At 48.1% G+C, this 20,512-nt stretch overlaps 1 long non-coding RNA gene across 1 annotated transcript; it reads right to left on the bottom strand.

Moving 5' to 3' along the window:
- Positions 1-19,742: 19,742 nt before the first annotated feature.
- On the bottom strand, positions 19,743-20,471 carry LOC309889310. Its single transcript, XR_014319217.1, has 3 exons — positions 20,391-20,471; positions 20,062-20,187; positions 19,743-19,820 (listed from the first exon to the last, which is right to left on the bottom strand). It is a non-coding gene; the product is annotated as an uncharacterized lncRNA (long non-coding RNA).
- Between the last annotated feature and the right edge of the window lie 41 nt (positions 20,472-20,512).

Genomic DNA, 20,512 nt, shown 5'->3' on the forward strand with positions numbered 1-20,512 from the left:
TAGCAGAGCACCAAGCGCCCCACAGGGTCATTAAAAGACAGAAATTCTTAACACGCCACGTCTGTTCCAACAAGTTTCTTCAAGCCTTTCCATCTTGTACACCTCATTAGGGAGGCTCTGGGAGTGTAGGTAAAGAGGAAACATTCGGTGTGCACTCGATGGATAGGTACTTTTCGTTACTCTCCAGCGTAGGCAAATAGTGACAGCAGCATTCCTTAGGTGGTGTTTCTCCTAAGGAGGTGTGGGCAGGTTGGCAAAGCAGTGGCTTGGGGCCAGGCACTGGATGGAGAACCTTGCTCGTCACCCTCCCAGGACAGCCACTTGGCCACCTGGGGCTTGCAGCACGCATCCTTACACCAGGCTTCTCCACTGAAATCAGCAGCCACATTTCACTGCTCCTTAGCTCCAGATCCCACCTGCTTTCCTCAGAGAACTGGCTGCACACAGGCACAGAAGGGTTTTCCTATTTTAAAGCCAACAACAGAAAAACACGAGACAGTTTACCAAACAATAAAACACTCCTCAGCTGTATGGCTCCATTGGAGTTCACCTACCCAAAAAGCGTTACTCTTCAGGGAGTGTTGTGTACTGATAGGCAGGGAATTATACATCTTCCTCTTAGTTAAAGTAACATCAAACAAATTAAAAAGACGAGGAGCTGGATAAGGACAAACAGACAGAGTGCTGAAAAGTTCTGGAGTCACCATCCCTGGGGATTTTTAAGGCAATGTTGGACGTGGTGCTCAGGGACAGGGTTTAGTGGGTGACACTGCTGGTAGGGCGATGGTTGGCCCAGATGATCTTGGAGGTCTTTTCCAACCTTTCAGATTCTGTGATTCTACAAGTGGCTGAGACAAACCCCGTCAGCTTACAGGAAGATAGACAAAGTGCGATTTGTTGTGCTACAGTGGTAGAAGACAGACATTCAGGATCATGCCTGAGAATATTCAAGGAGATGGAATCCACTTCGTTTGTGAGCTAAGACCAAGCACTCTGAGCAGAGCGAAGGCCACATTAGTCATTTCCCAATAAAATAATTAAATGATGTGGGCTAGGTGCTGGCTCAAGGTGCCAGAAAAAAAAAAGGGGGGGGGACTCTGCTGTGGGCACAGGAGAAACCAGTCATTACAGCAATTAGTAATGAGGGACGTGGTGGGATCTCAGATTAAATCCTCTCGTGTTATCCAAGACCTCTTTAGCATTTTCCTTCCCAGCTCACCCAAGTGCAGAGCAGGGCTGTGGGGATTTTATTTGGGGGCATTGTCTTCTAGCCCCCAGCCATGCCTGAGGAATTTGCAGATGGCCACATTGAGCCATCCATGGCTTTAGCACCAAGGTGTCTTCTGCGTGGAGCTCCTAGATAACACAGAGATATCATGGGAGAGCTGCGCCCTTCTAGAGGGACGCCTGCAGCCCTGTGGGAACCCTGGAAGCAAGAATCTGAAGCAGAGATGAGTGCAGGTTTATGCTGAGGTTCATCAGCCACCTACTCAAATTTCCGTCTAATGCTCTGTGAGCAGCAGTCAAATGAACAAAGCTCACCACTGTGTTAGCACAGAGCCTGCTCTGTGGGCACACTCAGGGGGCACACAGACAAGGTGGGAGAAGGGCTGCTGGTTTCCCTGGCTCAGGGCGGTGATTCAGCTGAACTCCTGAGTTTCACGTGGGCCCACTTCTCAAGCTTTTCCAGGAGGATCTTTTCCGTGAGCTTTCCAGGCACAGAGGTGAGGTTCAGTGGCCTGTAGTTCCCCGGGTCCTCCTTTCTACCCTTTTTAAAAATGGGAGTGATGTTTCCCTTTTTTCTGTGTTGTTGAGCACCAGGTCAATAACACTTCTCCTCTGGGTGGGTTGTCTAGTACCAGGACCAGGAAGTTATCCTCAATGCGCTCCAGGAATCTTCTGGACTGCTCACAGCCTGCTGTGGAGTTTTCCCAGCAGACATCCAGGTGGTTGAAGCCCCCCATCAGGATGGGAGGGTGCGAGTGTGACGCTTCTTGTAGTTGAAGCAAGAATGCCTCATCCACTGGCTCCCCTTGATCAGGCAGCCTGTAGTAGACCCCAGCCACAAGCTGTCACTTCTTGGTGCGGTCTGTAACTCTCACCCACAAACTCTCAACTTGTGCATGGCTGTTTCTCAGTGGCAACTCTTCACGATCGATTCTTTCTCTAATGTAGAGGGTGATGCTACCTCCCTTCCTTCTCTGTCTATCCCTTCTGAAGAGTTTGCAGCCCTCTGTCCCAGTGTTCCAATAATGTGATCCATCCCACCATATTTCAATGACAGCAATCAGGTCATATTTGTCTAACTGAACCATGGTTTCCAATTCCTCTTGCTTGTTTCCCATGCTGTGTTCATTGATATAGAGGCATTTCTATATATATAGTTGCTGGGCAACTGGTCGTATCGTATTTCTAGAACCCTTCCCAATTGTACTGGGACAGTTGACAAGTATTTCCCTACCATTACTCAGAGAGATAGTGTTCTCAGGTATGCTTTCTTCACTCAGAGTAAAGTCCACTAGAAGCCGCTGAACACTCACTTGTCCTTCAAAGATGAATGTGAGGTGACATGTATTTGACCAGTTAATAGGCCATTAGGAGGAGAAGTGTGGGAAGGCTGTGATGAGGTCAGTTGTGGCTAATAAGTAATAAGCTGCCACAAAGTGCAGCTTGGAGGTAATTCCCCTCTGCCCAGCAATGGCAATCCAAATAATATTTCATATGGTGGAACTCTCACATCTTTGCTTGGTGCTGTTTGAATTCGTAGAAGCACCAAAGGTAAACATTTTGTCCAGGGAAGTCGAGTTTCCAGAACTAATTTAGTTAATTGTTTTTGTTTGTTTCTTTCTTTCTTTGTTTATTATTATCTGATTCATTCGCTCCACTCTTCCAGAAGATGAAGGATGCAAAGGAGTGTGAAATTCCCAGTTAATCTCCAGAGTCTGCATTAGCCCTTGTAATACCTGTGATGTGAAGTGACTTCCTTGATCAGAGTCAACATTTTCAACAGTTCCATACCTGGGAATTATTTGTTTGAGCATTACTTTAGTTACTGTGTTCACAGTAGCAGATACTGAAGGGAAAGCTTCCACTAAAACTAGTAAGTATTTAAATCTTCCTATTTTAGGGAGTTCTGTAAAATCCACCTGTATACTCTGGAAGGGTTGAATTACTGGTTCTCTCCCCCTTTAGACTGACTGCAGATGATTTTCCTATTTACCTTCTGACATACTGCACAACTCCTGCATACTTGTGTGGCCAGAGTAAATATTCCCACAGATACATATTTTTGTATCTTTTGTACCTTGGGCAGTGACTGGATTCCTTTTTTTTTTTTTTTTCTTTTTTTTTTTTTTCTGGTGCCCTTTTTTGTGCACTCTTGCAATTTCAGTAGGTAATAATAAATTGTCTGGGACTTGCTTTACAAGCTCTCCATGGACCAGTTTCTTCCCCTTACTATTGATCAACCCACGTTCCTCCCATTTTACCAAATATATGAACCACCCCATAAGTATAATTTGAATCAGGATAGATTATTCCCTTTTTCCTTTTAAGAAGTGTGAATGCCTGATTCAAAGCATACAATTCACAAGTTTGGGCTGACCAGTTATTGGGTAATCGGCCCATCTGTTTTACTTCTGTCCTGGTTTCAGTTAGCACAGAATTAATTTTCTTCCTAGTAGCTGGTGGAATGCTGTGTTTTGGCTTAGAATGAGAAGAGTGCTGATAACACCCCGATGCTTTAATTGTTGCAGAGCAGTGCTTATACTAAGCCAAGGACATCTCAGCCTTTGCTCTGTCCTGCCAACGGGCAGGCTGGGGGGTGCAGTAAGAGCTGGGAGGGGACAGACCCAGGACAGGTGACCCAAACTAGCCAAAGGGGTATTCCATACCATCTGACGTCATGCTAAACAATATATAGGGGTGGCTAGCCGGGGGGAGGGGGCCGGACTGCTCGGGGTTAGGCTGGGCATCGGTCAGCGGGTGGTGAGCAATTGCATTGTGCATCACTTGTTTGTACATACTATTATTACTTTCGTATTATCACCATTGTATCATCATTATTATTATTGTTATTATTATTTTTGTTATTTTTTTTTTTCCTGTCTTATTAAACTGTCTTTATCTCAACTCACGGGCTTCACTTTCCATTTCTCTCCCCCGTCCCAGAGAGGGAGGGGGGAGGGTGAGCGAACGGCTGCGTGGTGTTTAGCTGCCGGTCGGGTTAAACCACGACAGTCTTTTTGGCGCCCAACGTGGGGCCCGAAAGGTTGAGATAACGGCAGATCTGATCAGAGTGTGTTAAACTAAAATTGGTGTAAGGATTAGACCTGCTTAATAGTCACTTGTCATGATGCTGATTGCTTTAATCACAACTCTGCTGCGCCTGTTTTCCAAATTGAGTATTATAGTACATTATTTTCCGTATTTGCTCTCTGTAGTGTTGTTTCTCCTCTCCGGGCCCTGGTTTCAGACCATTATGGTACTAAGTGTTATAGCAATGGCTTATGAGACGATAAGATATCTGGTCATGACTCTAACTTGGTATTTATACTCAGTAACATCGTGGACTCTGTACTTTGGAAACAGCATCTTGGGAACTATTAGCAATTATACCTATTGTTTTTCTCCATTAGAGAGTCAATCTGTGGAGGGGAAAGGGGAGGATATTTTTCCTTACTTGCTTACTCTCCCTTTCTCCTTCACCACCCCTGTATCCTCCTGGGTCACTCTGCCTTCTCCCTCAAAAAATTAATTCTGTGCTAACTGAAACCAGGACAACTTCTCCACTTAATCCATCAATTATAGCACATCCATAATATCTCTTTCCCTGTACCACCTTTGAAGATTCATCAAAAAACAGAATATCTCCTTCCTCAAGGAGAACATCTTGTAAATCAGGTCTCATTTTAGTCTGATAATAAATTAAATCCAGGCAGTTATGTTCTATACCCTCTCCGGCACTTTCTCCTCTCCATAGGAAAGTAGCTGGATTCAAGCATGCTTTTGTGGCTAACACTAGATCATCCTTTTCAATCAGTATTGCTTCATATTTCAAAATTCTAGAATCAGTCAGCCAGCACCCAGCTTTCTGAGTCAAGATCGTCTTAACCCGGCGTGTGGAGTGGTAACTACCAGATGACCCCCAAAAGTTAATTTCCTGCTCTCTTCAACCAGAATCACAGTTGCAGCTACAGCTTGAACACATTCAGGCCATCCACTATAAACTGGGTCTAGCGATTTAGACAAATAAGCCACTGGTTGCTGCTTACCCCCCCTCTCCTGGGTCAATACTCCTAATGATCCACAGTAGCAAAAAAATAAAAAGGCTTATTTAATGCGGGTAGAGCTAAAACAGGCGCTGTGATTAGGCTCCGCTTCAAATTTTCGAACTCTTTTTCTTCTTTTGTCCATTCAAGTTTATTAGGCTCCTCCTCTAATAATTTAAGATACGACCCTTTTGACTTCTGAGCATATGCTTCTATCCATAATTGACAATATCCTATTAACCCCTGGAACTTCCTTGGGTCTTTCTTAGTTTTGGCTAGGGGTAGCTCAACAATTCTTTCAATCCTCTCTGGATTTATTCTCCATTTTCCCTCAGACACTAGATGCCCTAAAATCTTAACTTCTCTTTCCACATATTGCAATTTGTTTTTTGATTCTCTCAAGCACTGTTTTCCCAGAAAGTTTAGTAACTTGTTAGTGGCTTCTTTCACCACTGTGTTATCTTGTCCTGATAACAAAAGATCATTCACATATTGCAACAGTAATACCCCCTGTGGATATTGGAATTGCTCCAAAATCTGCTCTAAGACTTGCCGGAATAAATCTGGTGATTCTGTGAACCCCTGAGGTAAAACCATCCATCTATACTGTTATTTCTGACTTGTTTCAGGGTCTTCCCATTCAAAGGCAGATATGGTTCTGCTCGCAGGGTACAGAGGACAGGCCCAAAAGGCATTTTTAAAATCAATTGCACTGAATCCACTTATGCTCATGTGGGATCTTGCTCTTGGAGTATATGGATTTGGAACCACAGGGTGGCGCTTCTACACTATTTCATTAATTTTTCTTAGATTCTGTACCAGTCGGTAAGAACTGTCAGCCTTTCTTACTGGCAGAATAGGAGTGATAGAGACATGCATGATTCCAATAAACCATCTTCAATCCATTCTCTTATTACTGATTTAAGACCATTTCATCTCTCAGTTGAAATAGGGCTTGAAATAGTTGAAATAAAGCTTCTGCTTTATTGCCTCATATCCTTCCTGCATAGCCATCTTTAGGGGAGTAATATTAATTCCTCCTGTTTCCCTCCTTGACCCACACTATGGGGTCTATTTCTTTCTCATCATCTTCTGTCAATAACTTCATTGATACCGTAATTCCTGTCTTACAATTTACTATCTGTATACCCAGTTTCATCATCAAATCCTTCCCCAGCAAATTAGTCCCTGCCTCAGGTACATACAGTAATTGCCCAGTGATTGTTTTATCCCACAGGCTCAGTTTGGTATCCCCCAAAAGTGGCGCTGTTATCCCCATCCCTTCTATTCCCGTTGCCCTTAGGGTTTTATCAGTTAATTTATTAGGTAATTTAAGCCCTTATACTTGATGGCTCAGTGATGATCTAACTGCCCCAGAACTTCTTCATGAGGTCATCAAGGGCTCTAGGTGGGACCAGCTTTCCGAGAACCCCTGACTCCTCTATTCTGAATTTGTAACAGCAAGCAACCTCTTCATTTTCTGTTCTGGACACTCCCACTTCAAGTGACCAGCCTGACCACACTTGAAGCATCTTCTTTGTCCCTGTCATGATTTAGGCTGCAACACAGGTAGCTTTCTCTGCTTGTCATTGTGCTGTTTTTACTCAGGTGGGCTTATTTAACCTGTCTTAAATATGCTCTTACAGAGGCACAAACAACATTGCTTATTGGCTCAGTTCTGGCAAGTGGCAGGGCTGTTATCTAACATGGGGCAGCTTCTGTATTCTTCTTGCAGAAGCCACCCCTATGGCCCCCTGCTACCAAAACCTTGCCATATAAACCCACTACAGTCATTCTGTCATCTCTCTTCCTCTCCCTTCTGCTCTGGGTCCGACTTCTCCTCCTGAGACGTTCTCCCTTTGTCTCCAATCCTCTGCTTCATTACCTGTTTCAGCGTGGATATCCTTAGTTTTGCTCTGTCTTTCCTTCTCCTCTCCCCTCCTGACATCCGCCTTTTGGGCCTCCTGCAGGAGGGTCTCTAGTGGCTTTTCACTCCATCCTTCTATCTTCTGGAGCTTTTTTTGTATGTCCAGCCAGGTTTTAGTCACAAAATGTACTTTCAAAAGCCCTTGGGCTAAAGGGTCCTCCGAATTCATCCCTGAGTATTTCCTCATTCTATTCCTCAGTCTTTGCAGAAAGTTATTAGGGGATTCATCCTTTTGTTGTTGCATTTCAAATGCTTTAGTAAAATTCTGGGACTTTGGTACAGCTTCCCTAATCCCCATTATTATTATGCCCCTTAAGTCTCATAGGAGCTTTGTGCTACAGGTTGTTACTATTCTAATTGGGGTCATCAAGTGGGTATTTCTGCTCTCCTGGAATCACTTCTGGTCCGGGGATGGGGGAGGTAGCTCTTTCTCATTCTCGCATAGCTGCCCTCCTAATCAGTCCCTGCTCTTCTCCAGTAAATACCACACTCAGGATTGACATAATCTCCGCCCATGAATATCAATTAGGCTGTAGAAACTGATCTAACTGTTCTGCTAGTCCAATGGGATCCTCAATTAAAGGTTTAATTTCCTTCTTAAAACTCTTAACCTCTCTGCTGATGACAGCAGAGTTCACATAACCTATTTGCCCTGGTCCAATCAGGACCTCCATAAGAGGATACATAGAAGTGCCAGCACTATTAGTATCAGGAAATGGAAAATTTTCAATGTCATTTTTACATTGTTCTAATTCTCATCGGAGCTTAGAGTGCACTTTCTTTTTAGTGACAGAATCATAGAATCACAGAATAATCTAGGTTGGAAGAGACCTCCAAGATTGTCCCGTCCCACCCCCTCCCCCCCTCCCCCTTCTGGGGCAGCTGCTGCTGCTGTCAGTACAATATTAGGATTATAGGGAGGGAGTAAATTATCCAAGGGTTCTCACTGACCAGTCCTTTCTTCTAACTCCTCTTTCCCCTGATCCTGACCCTTTTTCAGTAAAAGCTGATTCACCTCCTGGACCCAGCAAGCAGCATAACTTGATTCCTCCTCCAAAAAAAGGAACCTTATCATTTGCATACAAATATGAGTCTGATAAATACAGTCTTCATCAGACCCATATTTTGGCCAAAATACTGAAGTTCCTTTTATTGGCTTTTTAGGCCAGGCACTTACATAATATCTAACCATTTTTTTTTTCCTTTTCCCTGTTTTTTGGGTTGTTTTTCCAATTCCTTATCATTTTTCACAAAGGACCATCTTTAGACACAGTTCCAGAGTCTCCATCCCCATTCTGCTCTTCCTTGGAGCCCTTATTCCCTATCTCTTCCTGACATGGTGCCGTGGACTTGACTGTTTACGGGGTTACCACACGCCTGTACCTAGGATAAGGGGAGAGGTATACTGCTGAACACTTTACCATGCCCAGGATAACATACAACTAAAGGCTCTTAATTCCCTGAGACTCTCTTTCGTCCTTCTGTCTTTTCCTTTGTCTGTCTATGGCCGTGCCACTCACAGGACTATGGAACCGCGGATCAGGACTCCACACTCGCTTCGCACTAAAAGTGCATTTCATTCACATTCCACAAAAGAGCCACCCAGACTTTTCCCTCCCCCCCCCCCCCCCCAAGGCAATACAGTAAAGCTTGTCTTGCCTTGGTCAGTGCATGGAATTACTGGGTCTATTTCTATAATAGTGCCTGCGCCTGCTGCTCTCCCGTCTCACCAGTGCTCCACACAGCCTTTCTATACCATGTATGTACAGTTTTATTTGATCAATCCTCTAATTTCTCATTTTCCCCTCTTTTCTCATGATTAGAGAGCCTGTGATTTTTGTTTTTACTGTTCTCACACTGTTTTTCTCAGTCTTCCTCCTCATTTTGGAACAGTGAAGCCTCCTACTGTCCACGTACCTACTTAGCATTTCCCTTTGTTTTGACTACACAACTACCTTTGAATACACAAGGTTAGTTTCCTACTACAAAAACACATTCTATTTCAAAAACAAGTTCTACTGCAAAAGCACATTCTACTTCAAAAACATGTTCTGCTGCAAAAACACAACTTGATTTCTCAAACTTTGTGGCCCAGGACACAGGAGGTTTTTATAGAGGTGAAGCTGGGCCATCTGTTTGTGATAAAGGCACCAATCACTGTTGATATGTAAGTATTATGTTAAAGAATTGACAAGATCCTAGCCATAGGATTGATATTGTTAGTGATATTCAGCTTAATTGTTTGTTATGTACATGTATATATGGTGTTAAAGTATTGACTGTGCATTGTTAAGAAGTCTTAATGTGTAGTTGTGGCTATAGCCAGTGTAATCATGATGGTATTACACAGAATCACATAATCACAGAATTGTAGGGATTGGAAGGCACCTTGAAAGATCAGGTAGTCCAATCCCCTGTCAGAGCAGGAACACCCAGATCATGTTACATAGGAACGCGTCCAGGAGGGTTTTGAATGTCTCCAGAGAAGGAGACTCCATAGTACCCCTGGGCAGCTGTACCGGGTCTGGCTGGGATGTTAACTTTCCCTGCAGCAGCCCATAGAGTGCTGTGCTCTGCATGTGTAAGTAGAAGAGCATTGGTATCACACCACTGCTATGTCTGCTGCTGAGCAGTACTGGCACTGCATCAGGACTCCCTCTAATCCCCCAAGAGCCAGCAGGATGGGGATGGGCAAGAGGTGAGGAAGGAACATTACCAAGGCAGCTGACCTAAACCAACCAAGAGGATATTCCATGCCCTGTGATGTCACACTCAGCAATAAAAGGTGGAAAATGGAAGAAGAGCGGAGGAGTGGGCTCTAGTTGTGAAAACATCTGTTCTCATCAAGGATGTGGTCAAGTATCACATGTTTGTGGGAAGTTAGCCTTTGCTTTTTTGTTGTTGTTTTTGTTTTTTCTTTTCCCTTTTCCTTTTTTTCCCTTTTGTTAAATTATTTAATTAATAATATATTTTTTTCCCTAATAGTTATCTTTTCTTTTAATTACATTATCCTTATCTATCTCAACCCATGAGTTATTTCTTTTCTTTTCTTCTTCCCCTTCTCTTCTAAGGAGGGGAAATTATGACGGCGTGGTTGTGGTGGAGTTCATCTGTCTACCAAGGTAAAACCACCACAACTTTGAGGACCACAGAGCACTGGAACAGGTTGCCCAGAGAGGTTGTGGGGTCTCCTTCTCTGGAGACATTCAAAACCCACCTGGATGCAATCCTGCACAATGCTCTAGGTGATCCTGCTTGGCAGGGAGGTTGGACTAGATGATCTTCAGAGGTCTCTTCCAACCTCAACCATTCTGTGATTACATCATTGAATCGTTTAAGTTTGAAAAGACCTCTAAGATCATCAAGTCTAACCATTAACATAGCATTGTCAAGTCCACCACTAAACCATGTCCCTAGCACCAAATCCACTCATTTTTTAATACCTTCAGGGATGGTGACTACTAACTCCTTCCCGGGGCAGTCTGTTCCAATGCCTCACAAACCTTTCAGTGAAGAATTTTTTTCCTTATACTCAACCTAAACATTCTGTGGTGAACCCTGGAAGATTTAGACTCAGAATGCTGGAGACCAGGGAATGAAATTCCAGTCTCTAAACCCTGGTTCCTATTAAGACTGGGGAAGACACAACTGATTTCCTTTTAGAAGTGGCACGACCCACTCAGTAGTGACAACTGTAAAGGATCTTTGCTTGAGGCAAAATGACACCAAGCAAACAACCAAATAAACCCATCCAAACCAACAAAGACAGATGAACAACTGGAAAAGTGAAAATAAATGGACATCTCCTGTTCTGTATCAGATAAAGATCTTTTTTCTAATGTGTGCTTTATTTCACCATTATCCTCACAAGGTAATATCAAATGCATTCCTACTAGACTAGGGTTAGTTTAAAAGATTGTATGTAGCCTATCTTTATCATGTCATGTGTCATCCTAACAAGCTAATTTTCACAATCAGACACTGTTGTAAGTCAACACCTTTAACATTTTTCTTCCCAACCTGGATTTAAAGTGGGATTAAGGGAGAACATAATACTTCTGCATAGAGGACCTCACCTTCTATCAGCAAATAAATGAGATGGACTAAATCTCACTTTACCAACAAGCGAGAATGGAGTGGAGGATACGCAGAGGTGGGATAATGCAAGCTTATGTCAGAATCAGTGTGCCTGCACTTTAGCTCACGTGGTGAACAGCAACCCTCCTAGTGATGCATAGTCGTACAAGTGGTCTAGTTCCCTGGAGAGACACTGCTCTCGGTCTCACCACTTGGTTGCCTCAACTAATCCCCTCCTTTGCCTGTGTCAACCATTTGGTGAGATAAAGAATGGGGCACAAAGGGGTGGCAAAGGATGGTAGCACCGAGGGATTGAAAATTAAATGAAGGTCAGTGAGGTTAGACAAACAATGCATGATATTGTCTCCTCTGCATTCTTGCCTGGCTAGGCCCAGCATCTGACAAGTCAGGAGCCCAGTGCACCATCAGGATTCTGAGACAATATCCTAATGCAACTGGATGCACAAAGCTGTGCTTTTCCCCAGCAGCAACACAAAACCCACAGCAGTGACATTTCTCCAAACGCGAGTCCAAAGAAAACCTCAGTGGGGAGAATCTTTGGCATGCAGATATGCACATGTGCTACACACAAGTCGAGTCTTGGAATGGAGAAGATGACGTGCACAAATGAATACTAAACGTGATCTACTAGGATAGTGTCCTGGTTTCAGCTAGAATTGAGTTAATTTTCCTCCTTGTAGCTGGTGTGAACAGTTATATGGGGGGGCTGGCTGGGTTGGGGGGACTGGGTGCTCAGGGATAGGCTGGGCACCAGTCAGCGGGTGGCGAGTGATTGCATTGTGCATCACTTGTTTGTACGCATTATTAGAATCATAGAATCATAGAATATCCTGAGTTGGAAGGGACCCTTAAGGATCATCAAGTCCAACTCTTATTAGTAGTACTATTATCATTATTATTGGTTTCCTTTCTTTACTGTCCTAATAAACTGTCTCTATCTCAACCCACAGGTTTTCATTGTTTTTCTGATTCTCTCTCCTACCCCAGAGAGGGAGGGGGGGAAGGTGAGTGAACGGCTGTGTGGTGCTTAGCTGCCAGCTAGCTTAAACCACAACATTATTAATAGTTTCCAAGAGATGGTTCCAGAAGCACAGAGGTTATGGCCCCACTAGTCTCACAACCAGTAATTTTATCATATCAGAAGGCAGAGTTACACAGCAGAGCAATATGATAACACTAAACCACCCCCCAGAAATGACAGACAGCACAACAGGGAACACATACAAGTAATGTGCCATACAACACAATTCTGAAAACAAACACAGCAAACCCAACATCAAAACAAAACAACACAACAACAAAACAAAAACAAACACAAACAAACAAAAGTGATCATCAACTATTAAACTGATCTAATGTTTATAACGTCTTTTAACATGCTCTTTGTAGCATGTTATATCTTAATAGCTGGATTTGCTATTCCAGCTTTAATTAAAAAGAGTCATTTGCCCTGGCTATGCAGGGCCAGCAGCAACATTCTGCAAGCCGAACCCATAGAGGTATTGGCGTCTTCATTTGACTTCTTATTTTTAGGATGATCTGAGCTGCCAGAAGACACACTGATGTATTGACATCCTTCAGGACAACTTGGAGGGCTGCAACAGAAAGAAATAGAGCAGAGATGAAACCCACCTGTAATACACAATAAATGTTTGTTCATTGTCTTCTGTATTATAAAAACAAGGAGTTCTGTTTGAGGAGCGGGAGTTGTGAAAGCTCCCTGCTGAAGTAAGGAGCTGTATAATGCTTGGCTAGACACTATGAAAATTCTTTTGCTTAATGTAACAAAAAAGAGAACCCCCTCCCCTTCTCTCCTTCTGCATCTCAGTTGTCTCTTTTGTTCAAAGACACTGCTGCAAAGCTCATGTAACCACCTCCTGATAAGTTGTTAAACTAGTGTATCAACATCCTGCCTTCCTGTCTCACGCTGGGCCAACATGACCAAATAAAAAAAATATGTTGAACCACAACGTCGAGGAAGACTACGGCCTTCATCTTCACGAGCACCAGAGGGACAGAGACGGCCCCCCAGCAACAGTGCGCGCAGTCGCAGAATATCCCAGGATGTGCTGCGTAATCCCGGAATTACCAAGATATAAAAAGGGACCCTGGCGGGGGTGAGGTGCATGCCGTTGGCGGAGCCGAGACTCCCCGGCCGCCCAGCGCTGTTCTGCTTGCTGTTGGCTTACTCAATAAATTCCTTTCTATGGTTAATACAATGCTCTCTGAAAAATTAAGGGGGCACCTTATAACACCACGGACCTTCAGAGACCTCCTGGCATGCCTCCAGGCCATGCCAGCCCCACCTGTCTCCTTCCCTGGCCAGGGGAAGCAAGTGGGACAAAGGGATCAGCTGGAAACTGCTGCTCAGGAGCTTCCCACATGTCTCCCCCATTTCCCTGGAGCATGGGAAGGCATGGCTGCACACTGTGCAGGCTCTAACCCCTGTCCACTGGGCGCAGCACCCCCAGCACCGACCGCACTCACCTTGGATGAGCTCATTCAGCTTCTCCTCACTCCGGATGCCAGCACAGTAGACAGCAATCCCTAGGCACAGTGCTATTGTCAGAGCCTGCTTCCCAGCACAGCCCCATGTCCAGCCAGCCTGCCTGTGTCCCCTCCAGCTTCCCACCAAGGACGGAGCCTAAGGGGGAGCTTGAGCAAGGCACACACCAGGCCCACGTGCATGGGCAGGGGGCTGAGGGAGGCACAGGGCTCCTGGGGTACAATCAGGGGCTTCAGGGCCCACAGGGCTGGGCCTTGCTGCCAGGGCAGGGCCCAGACAGGGAAGCAGGGCCTTGGCTTACCGATGAATTTGACAGCCTTCTTTCGCAAGTTGTCCTGAGCATCCTCCAGGTATGGCAGGCTCTGCTGCAGGTATCCTTCCACCCTGCTCCTCTTCTGCCTGAGCTGGGGAAAGCACAAGGGCACAGAGCTCACAGACCCTCCCCAGCCAGCTGGACGACTCCCTCCTGCCAGCACCCCCCTTCCCCTTTCCCCCAGGCCATCCGGAGCTCCCAGCCAGGAGCTCTGTGGGGCTGAGGTTTGGAAAGAGTTAGGAGACCCTTCTGTCCCGCTGCCAAGGCCCAGATGGGCTAGGGTCTCCTCCCGCATCCTGGGGGTGGGGAAGGCAGAGGGGCCTGCAGAAGAGCCCTTGGGGCTCTGTGCTGGAGGGAACGGAGCCACAATGCAGCAGCAGGCGGGGGACTCTGGGCTGGAGCAGCCTGGGCATGTCAGACAGGCTTGTCCATATGGGGCCTGGGGCTGTGTGGTTCTCCTTACCAAGTACTCCCAAATCTTAATGACGTCTTTGTTCTGAGCCAGCTGCTCAAGCTCTTTCCACTTCAGGAACTTTGCACAAGCAAGTAGGGCTTCTGCAGAGACCTGTGGAGAAGCAGAGGCAGGGAGATGGCACCGCACACACATACCTAAAGTGTCTGATTGCCTGCTACCCTGGCCCCCCCCATGCCCAGAATACCCTTCTGGTGTCAGCACACCCAGTGCCCACGTCAATGGCCAGGTCTAAAATCTGTACCTTGGCCACACTCTCAGTCTCGTCACTCATCCGGAAAAGCAGTGGAATAATGGCCCTGTGCACGGTCTTCTTCATTTCTCCTTTTTTCCACCACAGCACAGACTCCATCAAGTCTTTGAAGAGGAGCACGGAGCATTCTCGCACCTCACTGGACACCTGTTAGGGAGGACAAAAGGAGGACTTCTCCAACTGCCAGCCTCCCCCTGTCCATGGGGAGCAAAGGCCATAGGGAGGCTGATGTGAAGGGTGAAGCCTCGTGTTCGGAACAAAGGAGCTGGAGGCCCGCACAAGGCAAAGCAACAGGTTTCCTGCACAGGCCGTGTGTGTCTCAGAGTGCAGTCCCAGCTGGCCCACTTTTACTAGTAGCTGCACCAGCCATGTCAAAGCAAAGCTCTACTGGGAATGGGCTGAGGAGGAGACATAGCTGGACTTTGATAATGCCTCTGGGGCATTCTAAGACTGCTCAGCCTTCATCTTCCTGCCCCCAGAACAGAAGCTCTTGGCTGCCCAGAGCTCTCAACTCGACAGGGAGAAGCCCTGCTGCACTGCAGAGCCCAGAAGACAGCCCACCATAACCCAGAGGATCAGAGAGAGGAGAAGGCCTTGCCCGAGTGCTGCCCACAGGCCTGGGCCGAAGGGCAGTGCCATTGCAGGGTGCCCGTCTGTGGGGCTCAGTCACCAACAGCAGTCTTACATTGTTAAACAGAGGCAGGAGTCTCCCAGCCAGTGCCAGAGCGATGCGGCTGGCCTCCTTCTTCTCCAGATGATGAATCACATTTTTGAAGATAGTCAGGGCCTTCATGGTGATGCACGTGTTGTCATACTGCAGTGTATTCATCATGTCCGGCAGCAGGACCAACAATTTTCCTCTCTGTACAGAACGACACCATTTGCTTTTAGTCAAGAGGGGAAGGGCCATCCTGGCCAAAATAATCTGATTACGGAGCACCAGACTCCTGCCCTGTGTCCTGGTAGCACAGACTGTGTTGTGGGGACAGAAGGGCACAGGGAAGGGACTTCAAGAGAGCAGAGATCCTGTATCCCCTGCTGAGTCACCCTCTTTGCCACCTGCTTCCAGGGAACCCATCGGGAAAGCTTCTGGAAAGCTCCACAGGCAGCCACCAGGCCCCACCACAACCCACCACACCACAACCCACCCCACCTCCTGCCTCCCAGCCTAGGCCAAGCCACGGCGTTGCCTCCTGCCCCAGCACCAGGTTGTCAAAAGGTCTTCACTTGGCAATGTCTCACTCACCATCTCAGGTCTCTCTGACATCGTGTCGAGGGCTCTGAGCACCATCCAGAGCATTGGCAGGCTTTGAAGCCTCAGACACACCCGAAACTTGTCTGGGTCACAGAAATCCAACATTATCTGATTCGTGAGGTACATCATCTGAAACGAACACAGCCATGAGAAATGGACAGAGCCTACGGGCTGCGCCCTGCAGCTCCTGGCTCCCCTGGTAGCTCAGGGCAGGACATGAGGGACACACAGCCCGTCCTGGAGCAGCCATGCCTGCGGAGGAGTGTGTGGCTCCTGTGTGCCCTGCACCTGGCAACACAGAGCATCCTTTCTTTGCCTGCTCCTCCTTCCCTCTGGCCATCCGCAGCCTCTTGGTCTCACACCTCTGAGGAGCGACTGACCAGCACCATGTGGCACAAAGCAGGCACTGGAAGCAGGTGGCTACAGGTGCTACTAGTCCCTGGCCTCACAGCTTGCTCAGCCCGTGCAGAGGCCATGGCTCTGCCCCAGCCCCAGACATTGTCCTGACTCTGCCCCAGTCATTGCCAGGAGCCGGGGGAAAGACAGCACTGCCAGGAAAGGGGCAGGCTTCATGTCTGAGCACACGGACCCCGCATGGCTGGTGGAGGGGGGCTGGTGCTGGCCCTAAGGGGCTGTGTCCTTGTGTCCTGGAAGAGGTGACAGGCTGGAGAAGATGGGATGGGGAGAGGACCATGCCTGTTTTCCTGGAGGAGCACACATAGCCCCAAAGGGGAACAAGGTGTGTTGTCTGGTTACTCACAGCCAAGCGAACGGTGCTTAAGTCCATGGCGTTGACTGCAAAGAAGCTGCACACTTCATTGTCCCAGAGAACATACTGTAGCTCCTGAAAGATCTTCTCTGAAGTAATTGGAAGGGAAAGTATCACCTTCCAGATGTCCAGCGTAGTGCTGCAAGCCCAGAACACACTGTTGGCAGGGCTGCCCTGGTAACAGCGCCATGACCCAGACCAACCCCGCAGGCCCCGGGCTGTCCTGCAGCCCTGGACCTCGCCACCCCGTGCTTAGGGAGCCCTGGGGGATCAGGCTGGGCAAGCAGGAGGGGCCTGAGGTGGTGCTCCCTGTGGGGCAGGAGGGATCGTGATGGGGTCTCTGGGCTGCCTTGGTCCAGTCTGGATGCTGAGACCCTGGCTGCTCCAACAGGGCTGGCGAGAACCTTGCGATGGAGGGGCCCACTCCACTGGGAGGATGCGCACCATGCGATGGAGGGGCCAGAGATTCTCCAGGTCCTTCTCCCCACATAGAAAAAGCCCCCAGGGCTTCTGGGGCTCGTACCTGTCAAGTGTCGGAAGGTCTGTCAAGATGCTTATGAGCACTTCCCTAGGAAAATGGTTGGCCATTGTGGAAAGTAGTGAGAAGAGTTTCTGGTGTTCTGAATCTGTGCAGTCGCTCAGGCTTTCATGGATGAACCTCAGAAGCTTTGGCACCTGGAGGAGATGTGGGAGAGAATGTAGCTGCCACTGGACTGCAGCCAGTTGCCCCGGGGGCCACTGAAACTGCTGCCCAAGAGCTGGGAATTCGAGGCAGGATACGTGAGGGATGAAAGGGCTCAAGGACAGGGCAATCCAGCCACAGGCTGCTTACTTCCATCAGCCAGGTGGCAGGGTCTTCAAGTGCTACGTCCATCATGAATTCAGCCCAATGATACTCATCATCTTCGGTGCTGTAGCTACTCATTATGTCAAGAGTCTTGAGGACAACGGCTGTCCTCTGAGAAGGCTGGAGGTATTTTCCAAATGGCTATGGAAAGAAGGAAGGAAGACATGACACATTCAGTCAGGGGAAAGGAGGAACAAAGACCCTCCCTTCAGGGCAGAGCCATGCTCACGGCCCCCACCTGTGCTAGGCCCAGGTTTGCCTCGCAGGAATCCGTGAGAAGGGAAAGGGAGATGGCCTGGCTGGTGGGTGCCTGGCTCCTTACCTCTTCACTGCAACAGTTGTTCAGGAAAGCAAACAGATTCCAGATCCTCTCCATGGCGTTTACCTGCACAGCTATGCTTGAAGAAGTGGTAAATTCCAGCAGCACCTGTGGGAAGAAAAGCTTCTGGTCTGCTCTGGGAGCTGACAACTGCTCCAGCAGAACTGCCTGGACTCACACTGCCCATCATGGAATTCCTCAGAGCTGGAGCAAAGCCCCGTTCACACTGGGAAGGAAAGCACAGGGGACCAGGAAAGCAGGGCAATGGCAGCTCCAGATGCTGCCAGTGTGGTGCACAAAGGTAGGGCTCAAATTCTCTCAAATCCACCACTGCTTTGGTGCAAGGAGAGCTCTGGGGGCAGAGGAGGCCCAGGAGTGCTGTGGGGAAGCTGTACTGTGACACAGGAAGGACCTGTGGAGGGCAAGGGATGTTGACAGCAGCCAGGGGGCACCGGGGCCCTAGAAGAGCTTGGTGGACAGACCCTGGCTCCCCTGAGTGTGCTGGGCACAGGCCTGGCAGGCACTATGGTCTGTGTGCATGGCACAGGGGGCACTCTTCACTATTATATGTCACCTCACTCTAGGGTGAGGAACATCCACTGTAAAGCTGATGCTGTGCAAATTGCAGACCTTCAAGATGCTCTGCAACTTATCACCGAGTCTGGAGGCAGGAGGGCCGATCAGCAATGTTGTCAGCATGACATCCATCTTTTGCAGGATCTGTAAGAAGGACAAAGTGTTGTGGCAAGGGTGAGAGGGAAGGGGTGGAGGGAAGCAGTCCGAGACCTGCCTCATCAGGGATCTTCAGTTGTTTCTAAGCAGGAGGAAACTCCATGCAGTGCAGGGGAATGGGGGCTCTTGTGGATCAGCAGCACATACCATCATGGTGAACCAAGCATCCAGATCCTCAGTTCTCAGAAGAAAGAAGACGCTGCTAACGCATGCAGCTACGAGAGACAACATTTCACCCTCCAGTACAGTCTCCACTGTGCTGTAGAGAGAGAGACATTGTCAGTGGGAACGGTGCCTCTACGACAAAGGGAGATGGACACAGTCCTCCAGTGGAAGCGTGGCCATGGGGGTTGACAAGCCCCATGATTGGTGATAACATTGGACTTTTAACGATGAGGCTATGAGGAATGTAAAGAGTTCAGAAGGAACAAAGAGGGGTCATTCAGGAGACGCCTTGCTGGCTCAGACTGCCTGTCCTCCAGCCATTAAGACCTGGAAGTTGCTCGGTGTTTGCTGTTGCTGGGCAAAGTTGTTGATCAATGAATAATTAGTAGAAAAATACTTCTGTAGAGCAAATGGTATAAAAAGGGAGCCTGTCCTCAATAAGGGAGTGGAAGTTATGCCCTCAATAAAGAAGAAGTTACTGATCCCTTAAAGAACCTTGGTGTCTGTGTGGTCATTATGCCACAGCCTCCCATGGGCAGGACTTTGTGGGAGGGATGAGGAGCCCAGCTGGGGGATGCATCCTCTTCTGCAAGGCTGGCCAGGGCCAGAGGACAGTCCTGATACCTCCTGCTTTGGGGCAAAGGCTGAGATGAGTCAGGAAGCTGCAAGGCTCCCTCTTCCCTCTGGACAAGTCCCGAGCATGGAAAAACAAAGGCCTGCCCGGATGGAGGATGTGTGCTTGCCAGGGTCAGGGTCACCTGGCTCATGCCCTGGGGTTGTGCTAGCCAAGTCACGGACAGGGTTGGGCACATACCTCAAGGCAGAAGTAGCAAGTAAGGCTTCCTCCCACAGGTCTGTGCACGGGTAATCAATAGGCTTCTCTTCCAACAGCGCCTGGAGAGCACAAATTAGATGGAACCTGGCAGCCACAGGCACACAGTGCCAGCAGAGCCGGCACTGTTGGCAGGGTTGGCAGAGTCCCAGTATCCCCAGCCAAGAGTGCCCCCCTGCACCTTGCAGTGCTGAGGTCCCAGCAGCACCCGAGCTCCCACTCGGGGTAGCTGGGTGTCCATGTATGTTTGCTCCCAAACACCCCTGCCCAAAGCCCAGGGAGCCTCACCAGACGTCCCCTCACCTGGATGTTTGCTGTCAGCTTATGTTTACGGCAGAAGATGTCCAGGCCCTCTAACAAGCCATTCTCTTCAGCGGTTCTGCACACAGTGACGATGTTCCTCAGGAACTTTATCTTCTGCACATCATCCTGGCAGCCACAGAGATACCAAGAGGGAGTGTGAGGAGGGAGCCACAGCCAGCAGGACCGCAGCACGGTGGGGTGCGGAGCTGTGTGGGACGCCTGGAGGGCAGCAGCTCTGCCCAGCCAGCAGCCTTCCATCAGCCTGGCAGCAGAGCCGGGGCACGGCCAGGACATGCAGGCACAGCCGCCATGGAAAGGGCTGCTCTTACCTTTTCTGGGTTTTTGACGAAGGCCTCGATGAAGTCCACAGCTTCCTCTTCCTCTTCGTACACAGGTAGCCAGCTAGCATCTAAGACAGAAGGAGAGCAAGGATTACTGTAGAGGGGCTTCA

The sequence above is a fragment of the Aythya marila genome, assembly GCF_965140915.1.
Source record: "Aythya marila genome assembly, chromosome: 35".
Taxonomy (NCBI): domain Eukaryota; kingdom Metazoa; phylum Chordata; class Aves; order Anseriformes; family Anatidae; genus Aythya; species Aythya marila.